At 39.1% G+C, this 19,641-nt stretch overlaps 1 pseudogene; it reads left to right on the forward strand.

Annotated features, from left to right (window-relative positions):
- The first annotated feature begins 16,071 nt into the window (after window positions 1-16,071).
- LOC136317446 (ATP synthase subunit g, mitochondrial pseudogene) lies at window positions 16,072-16,382 on the forward strand (annotated as a pseudogene).
- The last annotated feature ends 3,259 nt before the right edge of the window (window positions 16,383-19,641 follow it).

The following is a 19,641-nucleotide window of genomic DNA, read 5'->3' on the forward strand; positions in this document are numbered from 1 at the left end:
CCCTTATCAGGATGCACAGACAGGGGCAGGGAGCCAGAGCCTACAGGTGATAACAAGTGTTTCCTTTGCCTGAACCTCAGAAATAGAACCATCTATACTCTTCTAATTACCATAAATGACAAAAATTGGTTTCAGTGAAAAACAGTGGCCTGTTAACTTGTGTGGCAAATATATAAAAATAAAATGCATTTTAACCAATTAAAAAATTTTTAAGACACTTCTACGTTTGCATGAACAGGATAGAAGAATCTAGGAAGTAAGGGAGGATAAATGGTGATGGACAAAGACTTGACATGGTGGGTGAACACACAATATGGTGCACAGAGATGTGTTGTAGAATTGTACACCTGAAACCAGTATAATTACACTGCTCACAAAAATTAGGAGATATTTAAAAATTAATATGAAGCTATAAAATATCCCCTAATTTTTGTGAGCAGTATATTTTAACCTGTGTCACTTGAATAAATTCAATTAAAAAAGAAAATAAATCTAGGGAATCCTGAAGTCTGTCTGTAGCCTGAGGAAAAAACCTGAAAATTTATACCTGAAGTGTCCTGTTCCAATCATCGATGTCAAATTTTCTTGGTTGTCTAATGTCTACTATAAAGCACAAAAATACTGCTTCTGGGAGGTATGTCACTGAACACAGACCAAAAGGTAACTGCGGGTTCTCCCCTAAAAGCAACTAATGACCTGGAAAAAACTGTCAGAAACAACTTTTGTAGAATTGTGTGTGTGTGTGTGTGTGACAGAGACAGTGAGAAAGTCAGAGAGAGGGACAGCTAGGGACAGACAGACAAGAAGAGAGAGAGATGAGAAGCATCAGTTCTTCCTTGTGGCACCCTAGTTGTTCATTGATTGCTTTCTCATATGTACCTTGACTGGGGGGCTCCAGCAGAGCAAGTAACCTTTTGCTTAAGCCAGTGACCTTGGGCTCAAGCCAGCAACCATGGGGTCATGTCTATGATCCCACACTCAAGCCAGGAACCATTGTGCTCAAGCTGGTGAGTCTGCACTCAAGCTGGGGACCTCGGAATTTCAAACCTGGGTCTTCTGCATCCCAGTTCAATGCTTCATCCACTGTGCCACTGTCTGGTCAGGCTGAAGAACTCTTGAATACAAAATCAAAAACTGTTAATTACTAGGAGAATACTTGAAGAAAGAAGAGGCTGCATTGTGGTAACAGAATACAATGCTATTTTTAATTACACACCAACCATCTCCCACACATCAGATTAGCAGTGGCTATATAACCACAGCCTGCACCTCTCAGGCAGATTGCTGGTGCTAGAAGGGGCAATATAGACCTTAGTTTTAAAATATGGGTCTTGACTTGTCTGCCATTTCCTTCAAGGCCCAGAGCAAAAGCTGTCCTCTGATTTGCCCAACTCCAAGAGTATCCAGTGGTGGGGCAAACTTCCTGAGCAAACACTTTTAAAGGCACATGTACTGGATACAGCAGTCTGAAGAAAGGGACAACACTTGGCACGAGAAATAGAACAAAAGTACAGCATAGGGATTGTTACAGTAATATTGTAGTAACTATGTATGGTATCAAATGTGTACTAGACTTCTTAGGAGGACCATTCCAAAGAATGTTAATTGTTATTCTATTTAACAATGAATATTTTTGCTTAAGCTTTAAAAAGTTCTCATGTCTACCAGGAAATCAAGGAATGCACGTGCATGCCCTATGTGGGACACATGTTCAAAAAAGGCCTGAGAAGACCCTGAACGCTAACTTCTAGCTAGGCTTCAGGCTTTACACAAGTCAGAAGGGAAGACTAAGAGTTGTAAATGGCCTGGGTAAACACTGAAGGAGTACCCCAAACACAGAACCAACCTGCAAAGACTATAAGAGTAGTCTTTTTTTTATAATTTTATTTTTTAATTACAGTTTACATTCAATATCATTTTATACTAGTTTCAGGTATACAATAACCCTTTTCTTTCTTCTTTTTATCTTTTGTTGACTCTAAGCCAGGGATCCCCAAACTTTTTACACAGGGGGCCAGTTCACTGTCCCTCAGACCGTTGGAGGGCCGGACTATAAAAAAAAACTATGAACAAATCCCTATGTACACTGCACATATCTTATTTTAAAGTAAAAAAAAAATGGGAACAAATACAATATTTAAAATAAAGAACAAGTAAATTTAAATCAACAAACTGACCAGTATTTCAATGGGAACTATGCTCCTCTCACTGACCACCAATGAAAGAGGTGCCCCTTCCAGAAGTGCGGCGGGGCCGGATAAATGGCCTCAGGGGGCCACATGCAGCCTGCAGGCCATAGTTTGGGGACCCCTGCTCTAAGCATTTAAGGTAACTGCCAAAACACCAGTTGACCATGAAGCTAACAGAATCAAGACTTCAGGGGCCACATATGACAAAGAACACAGACATTACATAAATAGTTTAGAAAAGCCTACAACAAGAAAAAGAACAACAAATTCTAGATAGGGTGGAGAACCTGATTTCCAGAATTACAATATTATAGTATTCAAAATATCTAGTTTTCAACAACAAAGAAATTACAAGGAAATGCAAATATAAAAGACAACATGGCCTATCCACAGAGGATAAATTAATTGAAATTCTTCCTTAGAAAGCCCAGACTGGACTTAACTGGACAAAACCTTTAATAAACTGTCAAATAGCTCTTCCAAAATAGGTATATCTCTGGAGACAGCACATAGATTTGTAGTTGCCAGAGGCTGGAGGAGGAGGAGAAGGTGAGTGAGATATGACTACCTAATAGACATAGGGTTTTCTTTGAGGGTGATCAGATGTTGTGAAATTAAGTAATGGTGATCCTTACACAACACTGTGAATGCACTAAATGTCACCAAATTGTACGCTTTAAATGATTAATGGTTAATTTTATATTGCATGAATTTTACCTCAATCAAAAGAATTCTTTTTAATCCTGCTTCTGAAATGTAGTTGTGCCTTCCTCCTGTGACTCTTCTAAGAACACTGTGTTCAAATCCTTTTAATTTTTTTTTTACAGAGACACAGAGAGAGTCAGAGAGAGGGATAGATAGGGACAGACAGACAAGAACGGAGAGAAATGAGAAGCATCAATCATCAGTTTTTTGTTGCGACACCTTAGTTGCTCATTCATTGCTTTCTCATATGTGTCGTGACCATGAGCCTTCAGCAGACTGAGCAACCCCTTGCTCAAGCCAGCGACCTTGGGTCCAAGCTTTGCTCAAACCAGATGAGCCCGTGCTCAAGCTGGCAACCTTGGGGTCTCAAACCTGGGTCTTCCGCATCCCAGTCTGACGCTCTATCCATTACGCCACCACCTGGTCAGGCTGTGCTCAAATCCTTTTTAAATGATTGATTTCCAGGACATTATCAAGCATACAGAACAGGTTATATGCACTGTTTTGTCACTGATAATAATGAATGTTCATTTTTTTAAAGTGAGAGGAGGGGAGATAGACAGATTCCCACATGCGACCCAACCAGGATCCACCTGGCAACCCCCATCTGGGGCTGATGCTTGAATCAACTGAGCTACCCTCAGCTCCTGAGGCCAACACATGGACCAATCAAGCCACTGGTTACAAGAGGGGAAGGGGAATAGAAAAGGGAAGAAACCTAGGAATAAACATAACAAAGAATGTAAAGGACCTATATAATGAAAATTACAAAGCATTGTTAAGGGAAATCGAAAAAGATACAATGAGATGGAAAAATATTCCTTGTTCTTGGATAGGAAGAATAAATATAATCAAAATGGCCATATTACCCAAAGCAATATACAAATTTAATGCAATTCCCATCAAAATCCCTATGAGATTTTTTAAAGAAATGGAACAAAAAATCATCAGATTTATATGGAACTATAAAAAACCCCAAATAGCCAAAACAATCCTAAAGAAAAAGAATGAAGCTGGGGGCATTACAATACCTGACTTTAAACTATATTATAGGGCCACGATAATCAAAACAGCATGGTATTGGCAGAAAAATAGACACTCAGACCAATGGAACAGAATAGAAAGCCCAGAAATAAAACCACATATATATGGTCAAATAATCTTTGATAAAGGGGCCAACAACACACAATGGAGAAAAGAAAGCCTCTTCAACAAATGGTGTTGGGAAAACTGGAAAGCCACATGCAAAAGAATGAAACTCGACTACAGCCTGTCCCCGTGTACTAAAATTAATTCAAAATGGATCAAAGACCTAAATATAAGACCTGAAACAATAAAGTACATAGAAGAGGACATAGGTACTAAAATCATGGGCCTGGGTTTTAAAGAACATTTTATGAACTTGACTCCAATGGCAAGAGAAGTGAAGGCAAAGATAAATGAATGGGACTACATCAGAATAAAAAGTTTTTGCTCAGCAAGAGAAACTGATATCAAAATAAACAGACAGCCAACTAAATGGGAAATGATATTTTCAAACAACAGCTCAGATAAGGGCCTAATATCCAAAATTTACAAAGAACTCATAAAACTCAACAACAAACAAACAAACAATCCAATAAAAAAATGGGAAGAGGACATGAACAGACACTTCTCCCAGGAAGAGATACAAATGGCCAACAGATATATGAAAAGATGCTCAGCTTCATTAGTTATTAGAGAAATGCAAATCAAAACTACAATGAGATACCACCTCACCCCTGTTAGATTAGCTATTATCAACAAGACGGGTAATAGCAAATGTTGGAGAGGCTGTGGAGAAAAAGGAACCCTCATTCACTGTTGGTGGGACTGTAAAGTAGTACAACCATTATGGAGGAAAGTATGGTGGTTCCTCAAAAAACTGCAAATAGAACTACCTTATGACCCAGCAATCCCTCTACTGGGTATATACCCCAAAACCTCAGAAACATTGATACGTGAAGACACATGTAGCCCTATGTTCATTGCAGCACTGTTCACAGTGGCCAAGACATGGAAACAACCAAAAAGCCCTTCAATAGAAGACTGGATAAAGAAGATGTGGCACATATACACTATGGAATACTACTCAGCCATAAGAAATGATGACATCAGATCATTTACAGCAAAATGGTATGAACTTGATAACATTATACGGAGTGAAATAAGTAAATCAGAAGAAAACAAGAACTATATGATTCCATACATTGGTGGAACATAAAAACGAGACTAAGAGACATGGACAAGAGTGTGGTGGTTACCAGGGGTGGGGGGAGGGAGGACATGGGAGGGAGGGAGGGAGAGAGTTAGGGGGAGGGGGAGGGGCACAGAGAACTAGACAGAGGGTGGCGGAGGACAATCTGACTTTGGGTGAGGGGTATGCAACATAATTTAATGACAAAATAACCTAGACATGTTTTCTTTGAATATAGGTACCCTGATTTATTAATGTCATCCCATTACCATTAATAAAAATTTATTAAAAAAAAATTGAAAAAAAAAGAAAAGGGAAGAAAAGCAGATGGGCACTTCTCATGTGTGCCCTGACTAGGGATCGAACCTGGGTGTCCATCTGCTGGGCTGAGCAAACCCACTCTATCCACTGAGCAAACCAGCCAGGGCCATTGAATGTTCATTTAATAAATGTTAATGTGTATGACAAAGTTTAGAACAAGACTCACTCTCATAATCTTATAGGGAGATTGTGAAAAAGTTAAATAACCCTCACCCATGTCAAATTCAGACTTCTCTGATGCTACAGTTATCTCCAAATAAATAAATAGAGACAAAATCAAATTGACTAAGACCAGTTTACAATACATGGTAAGTGTTCAAAGAATGTTAGTTGTTATTCTATTTAAAAATGAATACAATTATGACTTATTAAGATACTCAAAAACAGTGGGAAGAAAAGGAAGTGATTTACTTATAGTGCACATAAAAGAATTTCCAAATAAACCAAATATGTGTGACACGACAAAGTAAAATCACATGGAGTATGGGATTCCAAGGTCGCCTTCCACCACCACACGTGCAGAACTACAAGCACTGCAAGGAGAAGCATTGAGAAGCCATCAAATACCTTTAGACAAAAGAAATCTCATACTTAACCACAAAAGCAAATTTATCCACTCCCAGTGGTTAAAGAATGCCCCCTTGAAGCCAGATTGTGTTTAAACTCCATTTAAAACCATACACCCGCACATTCATTAAGGCTTTCCACATGTCTCAGCACACTCACACTGCTAGTTGTCTTACTTTGCCCACATCAATGTGAAATAGGTAAGGCAGATAACATTCATATTTTATAGATGAGGAAACAGGCATGATGGAAGAGAGTAAATTGGCTAAAGATACACACAGACTCAGGTCTTCTAATTGTCTGCCCAAGGCTTTTCTAACCCAATTTCCAGTTATCTAGATTCAGGTTCAAGTAGTTTTCAGGCAAAGATAACACAACAATTGAGATTAAAAAAAAAAAAACTAAACAAAAGAAACCAAAACTGTGTGAAGCCACAAAGCAGCCTACATGATGCATTTTTCTCCAACAAAGAGTCACACTTTTCTTTATTACCATTTGCAATATCACCTTGTGACACCTTTGGTAATACTTAGAAGCAACAGACAAATAGAGGTTCAAATGAGAAGATCATACCACCACACCATATAATCATCCCACCCTACCGGAAGCCAAAGCCGTTGGCCTTTACCAAGGTGATGAACAGACCACTGAATACAAGCTCAGAGCTACAGCGAGGTAGGCTTCCAACTTGCTTCAAGAGTGGAAGCAATAAAAACTAGAACAGAGATTCTTCTAGCTAAATAAGGTTATCTAAACGCAGTGCCATGAACCAAGCATGGAAGCTATCGACTGGAAAGGAGGCAACAAAAAAGGAAGTAACTCTGCCTAGGGTTCCATTCCCCCTTAAGCTGGAGACAGTTCTTTCCTCCCAGTTCCTACACTTCTTTTCTGCAGCTTAATACTTACAAAATCGGCCAGCATCTGTGGAATACCTTCTATACTGGCTCATTACACAACAGGAGAATTTGGAACAGCACAGGAGAGAAGTAGCAAGCACATTTGACTCTGAATAACACAGATTCGAACTGAGCAGGTTCACTTCTACACGAATTTTTTTTTTTCAGTAAATATACAGTTGGCCCTCTCTATCCTTGGGTTTCACATCCACAGATTCCCAACTACAGATGGAAAACAGTAGTTATTTTTTTTTATTTTAAATTTTATTTTTCTTTTTTTTTTTATATATTTTTAACGTTATTATTATTATTTTTTTTATAATAAATTTTTATTAATGGTAATGGGATGACATTAATAAATCAGGGTACATATATTCAAAGAAAACATGTCTAGGTTATTTTGTCATCAAATTATGTTGCAAACCCCTCGCCCAAAGTCAGATTGTCCTCCGTCATCCTCTATCTAGTTCTCTGTGCCCCTCCCCCTCCCCCTAACTCTCTCCCTCCCTCCCTCCCATGTCCTCCCTCCCCCCCCCCCCCTTGGTAACCACCACACTCTTGTCCATGTCTCTTAGTCTCATTTTTATGTTCCACCAATGTATGGAATCATGTAGTTCTTGTTTTTTTCTGATTTGCTTATTTCACTCCTTATAATGTTATCAAGATCCCACCATTTTGCTGTAAATGATCTGATGTCATCATTTCTTATGGCTGAGTAGTATTCCATAGTGTATATGTGCCACATCTTCTTTATCCAGTCTTCTATTGAAGGGCTTTTTGGTTGTTTCCATGTCTTGGCCACTGTGAACAGTGCTGCAATGAACATAGGGCTACATGTGTCTTCACGTATCAATGTTTCTGAGGATTTGGGGTATATACCCAGTAGAGGGATTGCTGGGTCATAAGGTAGTTCTATTTGCAGTTTTTTGAGGAACCACCATACTTTCCTCCATAATGGTTGTACTACTTTACAGTCCCACCAACAGTGAATGAGGGTTCCTTTTTCTCCACAGCCTCTCCAACATTTGCTATTACCCGTCTTGTTGATAATAGCTAATCTAACAGGGGTGAGGTGGTATCTCATTGTAGTTTTGATTTGCATTTCTCTAATAACTAATGAAGCTGAGCATCTTTTCATATATCTGTTGGCCATTTGTATCTCTTCCTGGGAGAAGTGTCTGTTCATGTCCTCTTCCCATTTTTTTATTGGATTGCTTGTTTGTTTGTTGTTGAGTTTTATGAGCTCTTTGTAAATTTTGGATATTAGGCCCTTATCTGAGCCGTCGTTTGAAAATATCAGTTCCCATATAGTTGGCTGTCTGTTTACCTTGATATCAGTTTCTCTTGCTGAGCAAAAACTTTTAATTCTGATGTAGTCCCATTCATTTATCTTTGCCCTCACTTCTCTTGCCATTGGAGTCAAGTTCATCAAATGTTCTTTAAAACCCAGGCCCATGATTTTAGTACCTATGTCCTCTTCTATGTACTTTATTGTTTCAGGTCTTATATTTAGGTCTTTGATCCATTTTGAATTAATTTTAGTACACGGGGACAGGCTGTAGTCGAGTTTCATTCTTTTGCATGTGGCTTTCCAGTTTTCCCAACACCATTTGTTGAAGAGGCTTTCTTTTCTCCATTGTGTGTTGTTGGCCCCTTTATCAAAGATTATTTGACCATATATATGTGGTTTTATTTCTGGGCTTTCTATTCTGTTCCATTGGTCTGAGTGTCTATTTTTCTGCCAATACCATGCTGTTTTGATTATCGTGGCCCTATAATATAGTTTAAAGTCAGGTATTGTAATGCCCCCAGCTTCATTCTTTTTCCTTAGGATTGTTTTGGCTATTCGGGGTTTTTTATAGTTCCATATAAATCTGATGATTTTTTGTTCCATTTCTTTAAAAAATCTCATAGGGATTTTGATGGGAATTGCATTAAATTTGTATATTGCTTTGGGTAATATGGCCATTTTGATTATATTTATTCTTCCTATCCAAGAACAAGGAATATTTTTCCATCTCATTGTATCTTTTTCGATTTCCCTTAACAATGCTTTGTAATTTTCATTATATAGGTCCTTTACGTTCTTTGTTATGTTTATTCCTAGGTATTTTATTTTTTTTGTTGCAATCGTGAAGGGGATTATTTTTTTGAGTTCGTTTTCTAATATTTCATTGTTGGCATATAGAAAGGCTATGGACTTTTGTATGTTAATTTTGTATCCTGTGACCTTACTGTATTGGTTTATTGTTTCTAATAATCTTTTTGTGGAGTCCTTCGGGTTTTCGATGTATAGGATCATATCATCAGCAAAAAGTGATAGCTTTACTTCTTCTTTTCCGATATGGATGCCTTTTATTTCTTTGTCTTGTCTGATTGCTCTGGCCAGAACTTCTAGCACCACGTTGAATAAGAGTGGAGAGAGTGGACAACCCTGTCTTGTTCCTGATTTAAGGTAGAAAGTCCTCAGTTTTATGCCGTTTAATAGGATGTTGGCTGATGGTTTATCATATATGGCCTTTATCATGTTGAGATATTTTCCTTCTATACCCATTTTGTTGAGAGTCTTAAACATAAAATTGTGTGGTATTTTATCAAAAGCCTTTTCTGCATCTATTGATAAGATCATGTGGTTTTTGTTCTTTGTTTTGTTGATATGGTGTATTACGTTAACCGTTTTGCGTATGTTGAACCATCCTTGAGATTCTGGGATGAATCCCACTTGATCATGATGTATTATTTTTTTAATATGTTGTTGTATTCGGTTTGCCAGTATTTTGTTTAGTATTTTAGCATCTGTATTCATTAGAGATATTGGTCTGTAGTTTTCTTTCTTTGTGCCATCCTTGCCAGGTTTTGGTATGAGGGTTATGTTGGCCTCATAAAATGTGTTTGGAAGTATTGCTTCTTCTTCAATTTTTTGGAAGACTTTGAGTAGAATAGGAACCAAGTCTTCTTTGAATGTTTGATAGAATTCACTAGTATAACCGTCTGGGCCTGGACTTTTATTTTTGGGGAGATTTTTAATAGTTTTTTCTATTTCCTCCCTGCTGATTGGTCTGTTTAGGCTTTCTGCTTCTTCATGACTCAGTCTAGGAAGGTTGTATTGTTCTAGGAATTTATCCATTTCTTCTAGGTTGTTGTATTTGGTGGCATATAATTTTTCATAGTATTCTACAATAATTCTTTGTATTTCTATGATGTCTGTGGTGATCTCTCCTCTTTCATTTTGGATTTTATTTATTTGAGTCCTGTGTCTTTTTTCCTTGGTGAGTCTTGCCAAGGGTTTGTCAATTTTGTTGATCTTTTCAAAGAACCAGCTCCTTGTTTTATTGATTTTTTCTATAGTTTTTCTGTTCTCTATTTCATTTATTTCTGCTCTGATTTTTATTATCTCCTTTCTTCGGCTGGTTTTGGGTTGTCTTTGTTCTTCTTTTTCTAGTTCCTTAAGGTGTGAAGTTAAGTGGTTTACTTCGGCTCTCTCTTGTTTGTTCATATAGGCCTGAAGTGATATGAACTTTCCTCTTATTACTGCTTTTGCTGCATCCCAGAGATTCTGATATGTCGTATTTTCATTTTCATTTGTCTGTATATATCTTTTGATTTCTGCGCTTATTTCTTCTTTGACCCATTCATTTTTTAGAAGTATGTTGTTTAGTTTCCACATTTTTGTGGGTTTTTCCCCCTCTTTTTTGCAGTTGAATTCTAGTTTCAAGGCTTTATGATCAGAAAATATGCTTGGTACAATTTCAATTTTTCTAAATTTGCTGATATTGTCTTTGTGGCCCAACATATGGTCAATTCTTGAGAATGTTCCATGTACACTAGAGAAAAATGTATACTCTGTTGCTTTGGGATGAAGTGTCCTGTAGATGTCTATCATATCCAGGTGTTCTAGTATTTCGTTTAAGGCCACTATATCTTTATTGATTCTCTGTTTGGATGACCGATCTAGAGCCGTCAGTGGTGTATTGAGGTCTCCAAGTATGATTGTATTTTTGTTAGTTTTTGTTTTAAGGTCAATAAGTAGCTGTCTTATATATTTTGGTGCTCCTTGGTTTGGTGCATATATATTAAGGATTGTTATGTCTTCTTGATTCAACTTCCCCTTAATCATTATGAAATGACCATTTTTGTCTCTGAGTACTTTTTCTGTCTTGTAGTCAGCATTATTAGATATGAGTATTGCTACGCCTGCTTTTTTTGGGGTGTTGTTTGCTTGGAGTATTGTTTTCCAGCCTTTCACTTTGAATTTGTTTTTATCCTTGTTGCTTAGATGTGTTTCTTGTAGGCAGCATATAGTTGGATTTTCTTTTTTAATCCATTCTGCTACTCTGTGTCTTTTTATTGGTAAGTTTAATCCATTTACATTTAGTGTAATTATTGACACTTGTGGGTTCCCTACTGCCATTTTATAAATTGCTTTCTGTTAGTTTTGTATCTAGTTTGATTCTTCTCTTTTGTTTTTCTATCATTTGTTTTTGTTTGTTTGTGTTCCATACTTCTTTCCTCTGTTGCTACCTTTTTTAAGTCAAGTGTTTTTGTGGTGGTTTTTTTAAGGGTGGTTACCATTAAGTAATGAAAAGGGTACCTACCATATTCATTGTAGTACCCTATCTTATAAGTATTTCTGCACTTCATCATCCTTTGCTACTGTTAATCTCCATCCTCTCCCCCCTTTTTTTCCTTTGTTGTCACAGTTTAAGTTTGGTTTTATTGTGTTCTTGGTGGAGCTGCTACTTGTGGTGTTGTTTTCTTTTGTTCTTTGAATCTGGTTGGAAAACCCCCCTTAGTATTTCCTGGAGTGGGGGCTTTCTGTTGATAAATTCTCTCATCTTTTCTGTATTTGTGAATGTTTTTATATCTCCTTCATACTTGAAGGATAGCTTTGATGGGTATAGTATTCTTGGCTGAAAGTTCCTCTCTTTCAGGGCTTTAAATATTGGGGTCCACTCTCTTCTAGCTTGTAGAGTTTCTGCTGAGAAATCTGATGATAATCTAATAGGCCTTCCTTTATATGTTGTACTCTTCTTTTCCCTGGCTGCCTTGAGAATTTTTTCTTTGTCATTGGTTTGTGTCATCTTTATTATGATGTGCCTTGGAGTGGGTTTGTTGGGGTTAAGAAAACTTGGTGTTCTGTTTGCTTCTTGAATTTGAGGCTTTAGTTCCTTCCACAGGCTTGGGAAGTTCTCGTCTATTATTTGTTTGAATATATTCTCCATTCCATTTTCTTTCTCTTCTCCCTCTGATATACCTATTATTCTTATGTTATTCTTTCTGATGGAGTCAGACAATTCCTGTAGGGCTTTCTCATTTTTTATTATTCTTGAGTCTCTTTCTTCTTCTCTCTGTTGTGCCTCAAGTTGTTTGTCTTCTATTTCACTAATCCTATCTTCAATCTGGGCTGTTCTGTTAGCTAAGCTTGTTACCTCGTTTTTCAGCTCGTGAATTGAGTTTTTCATTTCTGTTTGATTTGTTTTTATAGTTTCAATTTCCTTGGTAATATATTCTTTGTGTTCATTGAGTTGTTTTCTGATCTCCCTATATTGCCTTTCTGTGTTTTCTTGTATATCTCTGAGTATTTTTAAGATTTCTAGTTTAAATTCTCTGTCATTTAGCTCCAAGGCTTCCAATATGTTAAGTCTTTTCTCCATAGATTTTTCCACATCTATTTGTGTTACCTCTCTTTCTTTTGTATCCATAATATTCGATTTCCTCTTTCTTATCGGCATCTGAGGGTGGTCTTATTGATAGCACGCGGGCGCACTCCCTGGCGGCTTGAATGAGCGTCGCTGCGGAGCTTCCTCCACACCCTCGTCTCTCAGATTCAAGTGATAACAGTCCTTTTGCTTTCAGTTTGTGTGGAACTCCGGAATGCTCCGAGGATAAATTTTTCTGTTTCTAGTTGATAAATTTGTTGTGATTTAGGGGAGAGCTGTCGGACACGCTTCTCACGGCGCCATTTCCGTGACGTCACTCCCCTTAAATTTTATTTTTCAATTACAGTTTACATTCAATATTATTTTGTATTAATTTTGGGTGTATAGCACAGTGGTTAGACCATCATACACTTTCCAAAGTATTCCCCCTGATGTATCCAGTACCTATCTGGCATTGTACATAGTTATTACAATATTACTGACTATATTTCCTATGCTATCCTTTTGAGTATTCTATAACTATTAATCTGTACATCTCAATCCCTTCATCTTTTTCACCCAGCTCCCTAACTGCCCTCCCTTCTGGCAACCATCAGCTGGAAAACAGTATTTCTGATCCATGGTTGGATGCTGAGGGCCAACTTAAATTATATTCTGATTTTTCAAGTGCCAGGGGATGGAGATTAGCACCGTAATCCCCATGTTATCCAAGGATCAACTGTAAAGTGTCTGCCCCTAAAAGAGCTTTACTATCAAGTTGGGGAGAGCAGATACTTATATCTATGAAACAATGAGGTCAGAGTGCAGGGCATTAGATAAAGGCTCAGTTATGTAATAGAGTAGGCAACAGAAAAAGGTAAAAAAAAAGAAGCAGAGAGTAAAGAAACTCATTTAACCTTGATAATAACCCTCTGAAGTAGAAAGTACATAGTATTATTCCTATTTCACAGATAAGAAAACTGAAACTCAGAAGGATTACACAAATTGCCAAAGAAACATAGGTAGTAAGTGGTGAGTCAGGAGTTCAACCAAGATCTGTCTGAATCCAAGAAGATTGGACTATACAAAGAATGCTTCCTGGAGGACCCAGGGCTCCAACCAGTTCTTAAAAGATGGTAAGGGCCTGAAATTTAAAGTGCCTTACAAACAAGTAGGAACTTGGTAACAATAAAAGGGCATTGTGCAGAGTCACATAACAAAGGCAGTATCTTGGGAATGATTTTTCAGTGATAGGCAGAATGACTCAAAATAGTGAAAACCTGCAATAGGACACCAGTCAGTAGCTGTTACAGATGGCAAGCAGGGAGTGCTGTAGGGTGTCATATACCAAGACAGAAGCAGATATAGTGAAGTAGAATTCAAATATTTCAGGGAGAAAACACAAGGTGAGGTGACTTTAAAAACTGGGATAAAGAAGTAAGAAAAGATTCCAAGAATTTGAGCCTGAAATACCGAGAACACTGGTATTGTGCAATGGGAATTACATCATCAGGAGAAGAACAAGGCTGGAACACTTGGTTTGGAACAAATTGAAATTGAAATGTGAACCAAAAAATCCAAGTAGAAGTGCCAGGAGACAGTTGAAGAAATGGGTCAGGAGCTCAGATGAGGTCAGAGTCATAGGCATCAGTCTCCATATAGAAGTGCTAGTTGAAATCATGAATGTTGATTAGTGACTGTGACAGCCATTGATGTTTGCCTACCAAGAAGCTAGTCCTCATTTCTCCTTGCTTACAGAATCCCAATTTTGTCCTATAGCAGACACTCATGTTCTTAAGGGAGGCTGCAAGCTCTTCTACTCCAGAGGAGAAAATTGGAAAAAAAAAATGGTCGAGGCCAGTGTTATTTAACCTTGGGTACACAAGGGAGTCACATGGGGAACTTTAAAAATGTTGGCACCAGGGTCGCAAAGTCAAAGTTGAGATCCACTGGTCAAAGGCAATCATGGTAGTCTCATTCTCCTTGGCAGTGATTGATGTAGGTAATCCTAGCTGACAGGTCCTGAAGGGAAGTTGGGTGGTGCGGTGAAAACAGCTGTGTTAGGCTGATTAGTGCCTGAGCACATGGCAGCACCACATGTGTACAGACTATATAAGGCTATGGGTGCTCGCCTTCAGGACAGACTGCAGATTGCCTGCCCATCACTGTGAGGGGCCACTTTTTGCTGTTTGTTTGCCTGAGAAGTGGTTTTTCCTGCCTGTTTGCTTGTCCACCACTACGAGAATCTATTAAATGGGAACGGCCCAACGCTTTCTGGCTCCACAGTTTCTCTACCGTCTGCCCTAATCCAATGTGAACCTGCCTGGCCTCGGCCACTGGCATTACAAGGGGGAGCATGAGAGATAGGTTTTTCCTTCTCAAAATTAAATGCACTACAGGAAGGACCTTATGCTAGATGAAAACCATCATTACTACATATGATGCATGGAACTGCTGCAACCATTTCACAATTCAAGATGAAAAGACGAAAAACACCTGGATTCTTTAATGAGGTCCCCGAGCTACTAAATTGACCAATTTTGTAACCTCCACACTTTTAGATATTTTGTTATAAGAAATAATATTTGTCCTTATTGTTTAAGTCTTTTTTTTTTTTTTTTTTGCATTTTTCTGAAGCTGGAAACAGGGAGAGACAGTCAGACAGACTCCCGCATGCGCCCGACCAGGATCCACCCGGCACGGCCACCAGGGGCGAAGCTCTGCCCACCAGGGGGCGATGCTCTGCCCATCCTGGGCCAGAGCCACTCTAGCGCATCGGGCAGAGGCAAAGGAGCCATCCCCAGCGCCTGGGCCATCTTTGCTCCAATGGAGCCTTGGCTGCGGGAGGGGAAGAGAGAGACAGAGAGGAAGGCGTGGCGGAGGGGTAGAGAAGCAAATGGGCGCTTCTCCTGTGTGCCCTGGCCGGGAATCGAACCCGGGTCCTCCGCACGCTAGGCCGACACTCTACCGCTGAGCCAACCGGCCAGGGCTGTTTAAGTCATCTTGAGTTGAGTTCTATTACTTGCAACTAAAAGCATCCCAACTGGAAACATTAATAAATGCTTCTGCGATGAATTTCCATATATTTCATAGTAAATATTACACTATATTGTATTCATTCAGTTCTCAGAAGATACGGATTGTGCTAATATATTTTTTGTTACCCAAGAGTGCAATCTAGGTCTCTAAACATAAATATTTAAACATTAAAAAAATGAGGGATGGATGAAAGAGACGTGAAGAAAAGAGAAGAGTGTCAATGGCTGTTTGTCTTCAGGAGCCTCCACAGTCAGGATGAAGAAGAGAAAAGAGGGAACCAGGAAATGAAAGAAATATGGGCAAGGGGATGGAAGAAAAACTAGCAGAGGTCTGGGTCATGAAAGCCAAATACCAAAAAAAGAAAAAAATCAATACATTAGGGTAGTCAGTGTCAGTGAGGATGAGAAAAATATGCGAGTAAAGAAAAGGTTATTGGGTTCCTGGGAGAGGGGTGACATTCAGCCAGCCATTCAAAGCCACAGACTTTCTATCCTAGAACCATGACTCAGTTTGTCTGTAACCTTGTGGAGAAGTCCCCCATCCTGATAAACGCTGCTGTGACTTACTTGAAGTCTTGATTGGCCACATTTTGGCATTATGCCAACATTAGTTGGTTCTTCCAACCCCTGCGGAGAGCCTGACAGCAATTCAGAGCTTGAAAAAAATAGCCAGTAATGCTCAAACTGGTAACTTCAAACAGCTCACAATTAAGGAAGTTCTACTGAATGGTTTCGTGGCCACTGAGGTGTGGATGTGGTTTTATATCAGTGAGATCATAGGTAAGTATGTTATCATTGGTTATAATGTTTGAATACCAATCTTTAACATCTATTTCTTTTTGGTTTATAATTTGAATGTTCTTGGACCATTAGTGATCAGAATGGTACCTGAATTTTTTTAAAAAATAAAGAAATGTCAATTTAAAAAAGAAAGAAAGAAAGAAAAAGAAAGAAAGAAGGAAAGAAAGAAAGAAAGAAAGAAAGAAAGAAAGAAAGGAAGAAAGAAAGAAAGAAAGAAAGAAAGAAAGAAAGAAAGAAAGAAAGAAAGAAAGAAAGAAAGAAAGAAAGAAAAGTCTATTGAGATTTGGTGAGAGATAGCTGGGAACCTCTAGTATGTATTTTTACAAGCAGACATAAAACTTCATGAGAAAATTTTCTCAACAATCTAAGTTACTTGTCCTTTACTGAAATCTTTGGCATAAATGCTGCTGAAGCTGAAATTACTATTTTTAATGAGTGCAGCAGCATTTAATGGAATCTCAATAACTCCATCTTTAGTTTGGTTTCTGGTTGACATCACTAGCTTTGAGGACCCATACCCAACAGAAATTAGATCAAAGCCAAGACCTATTACTATCATCATGAAATATGGTAAAATATCCTTAGAGGAAGAAGAGATTAAATTTTCTCTGCAGGAAAGTGAAAATTCGAGGTGTCAATTTCTCCAAACACAGCACAGCACCTGTCACACATACATAAGGTAGCATGAAAAGGCCACCTACTTGCTGACTTACTATCTTGCTCATAAGTCAAAGGGAGTTTCCCAGGATGGTAACACTTTCAATTAAGACATTCTAGAGTCCTAATTTCCATTTCAAATTATAGATTATCTCTACTTCCGTTTAAAAAGTAACTGCCTTGGAATTCTTCTCTATATCTTCAATCTCTGAGAATGCTGTTTCTGGGAAGGAATCTTGAAGGAAGTCCCCTTCTTCCATACATAAACCCTTCCTCTTTTCCATCCAGGAGCTTTAGCCACTGTCCCACAAGTAGATCTTACAGTTAATAAACTTGCTCTGAGAACTCTGTGAGATCTGTAGTAGCTCATTCTAAACTTGCTGAGAAATGTCAAGAACTCCCCAAATCTAATAAAGTTTGACCTGGGCATAGTCTTAGAATTAGCATGTTTAATACCGTGGTCCAGTGTTTCCTACTATTCCCTGTGATAGGTGTAGGGCCAGTAGCCACAGACCATCACAGCTGCCTGGCCCATGCAGGTTCACATTTAATTCAGATAGACGGAAATGAAACAACAGAGCCAAGAACTGGTGGCCATTACCATTAATCCTAGGTTGCACCCGGTGGGCAAGAAATACATATAGTGGGAAAACACTTCCCTTTCCATTCAGGGCTCCCAAAGCCACTGACTCATCTGAGTATTCCTAGAATCAAAGGTTTGTACTTCACCAGACTTATTCATTTCTGTTCCCTATCTCCTTCTCTCTGTACAAACTCTGCACAAACTGGCTTCTCCTTCAGCACTTCACCATCTTGGCTGCTTCTCCTCTCCTCCACATGGCCTTTCTCTGCTCTCCCCTAGCATGGGCTCCTCTGCCCCATTTTATAGTGTAGAAATCAAAACCTTTAATCCAATATACAAACAAGGAAGTCTCTGATACAAAGTCACGTATCTGAGGCATAAATGGGACTCCTCATGAGAATGCACCACCCCCTATCTTGCAACAGTCCAGGGTATGGGGAAAAGCTTAGTCTTAAAACTAAGCCTTAGGCTATAACGACCCTGCCTGCTTACAGCCTGTCCCCCACACCCAATGCAAACTATAAGTGAGCAAACATATATATCATATTTATAAACTTATTTGACCAACAGTAGGTAAAATAATGATCCCCCACTCAAAGATGTTCACATCATAATCTCCAAAACCTATGAACATGTTACATTACATGGCAAAAGGACTTCGCAGTGTGGTTAAATTAAATACCTTGAGATGAGATTACCCTAGATTATTCTGGTGGGTCCAATGTAATTACAAGAGTTCTTATAAGGGTGAGGCAGAAGTGTCAGAGTCAGAAGAAGAGGTGATAACAGAGTAAAGGGAATAAAAAGTGAAAAGGGAGAGGGGATTAAAGATGCTATGCTGCTGGCCCTCGCCAGCTGGCTCAGTGGTAGAGTGTCAGCCTTGCATGTGGAAATCCCAGGTTCGACTCCCAGCCAGGGCACACAGGAGAAGCACCCATCTGCTTCTCCACCCTTCCCCCCTCTCCTTTCTCTCTCTCTCTCTCCCTTCTCCTCCCACAGCCATGGCTCCATTGGAGCAAAGTTGTCCCTGGGCACTGAGGGTGGCTGCATGGCCTCTGCCTCAGGCACTAGAATGGCTCCAGTTGCAACAGAGCAATGCCCCAGATGGGAAGATCATGGCTCCCTAGCGGGCTCCCTAGTTGAGCACATGCAGGAGTCTGTCTCTCTGCCTCCCTGCTTCCCACTTCAGAAAAAAAAAAAGATGCTATGCTGCTAAGTTTGAAGATGGAGAAGAATGTGGGTGACCTCTAGGAGCTGGAAAACAAAAGGAAATAGATTCTCTCCTAGAGCCTCCAGTAGGAATACAACCTTGCTGACACCTTGATTTTAAGATTGCTGAGCTAAAGAGCTGTAAGAGAATATTATTTGTGCTGGTTTCAGCCACTAAGTATGCTAATTTGTTACAGCAACAATAGAAAAGTAATACTTGCCACCATGACTTCTTTTGAAAAATATAACTAAGTGGTCAAATAAATTTACAGTCTGTAGCCTTCTTTTGGAAATTCACAGTGCACGTGGGTTCATAGAAGGCTCTGAGAAGTCCAATGGAAAAGAAATCTGTTTTCCAGGAGACTACTGACCTCTAACTATAAGCAACAAAATTCTGTTTTTGGTCCTAACTAGCACCCCATAACGTCCTGCCTAAATTGCTAACCAGAAAAACTTAATGACACCGCCACCCTACCTCACTCTTCTAATTGCCCCAATCCCTCTTGGGGGCAATTTCTTTGTCCATAAAAGCTCTGTCACCATGTCTCAAAAAAGCTCATTGAAAGTGCATTCAGTTGACTGAGTTCACTTGCAGGACAAGGTTGAGCAATAGTAGATATGAACAGAAAAAGGCTACAGGGCCAGAGAACAGGGGACAATTTGGGAAAGATTTGGGTCCAGGGCGATGCTCCCTTTGGACCAAGGCAATAAGTGTAAATGAGGCTACCACATCCATTTTCTGTACCGGTAGGAGGTCAGAGCAGAGATGACAAGTAGTACCATGTACCTGATCACTCCCTAGAAGTCAGGTGGAATGCTGA

Source organism: Saccopteryx bilineata, chromosome X (assembly GCF_036850765.1).
Source record: "Saccopteryx bilineata isolate mSacBil1 chromosome X, mSacBil1_pri_phased_curated, whole genome shotgun sequence".
NCBI classification, from domain to species: Eukaryota; Metazoa; Chordata; class Mammalia; order Chiroptera; family Emballonuridae; genus Saccopteryx; species Saccopteryx bilineata.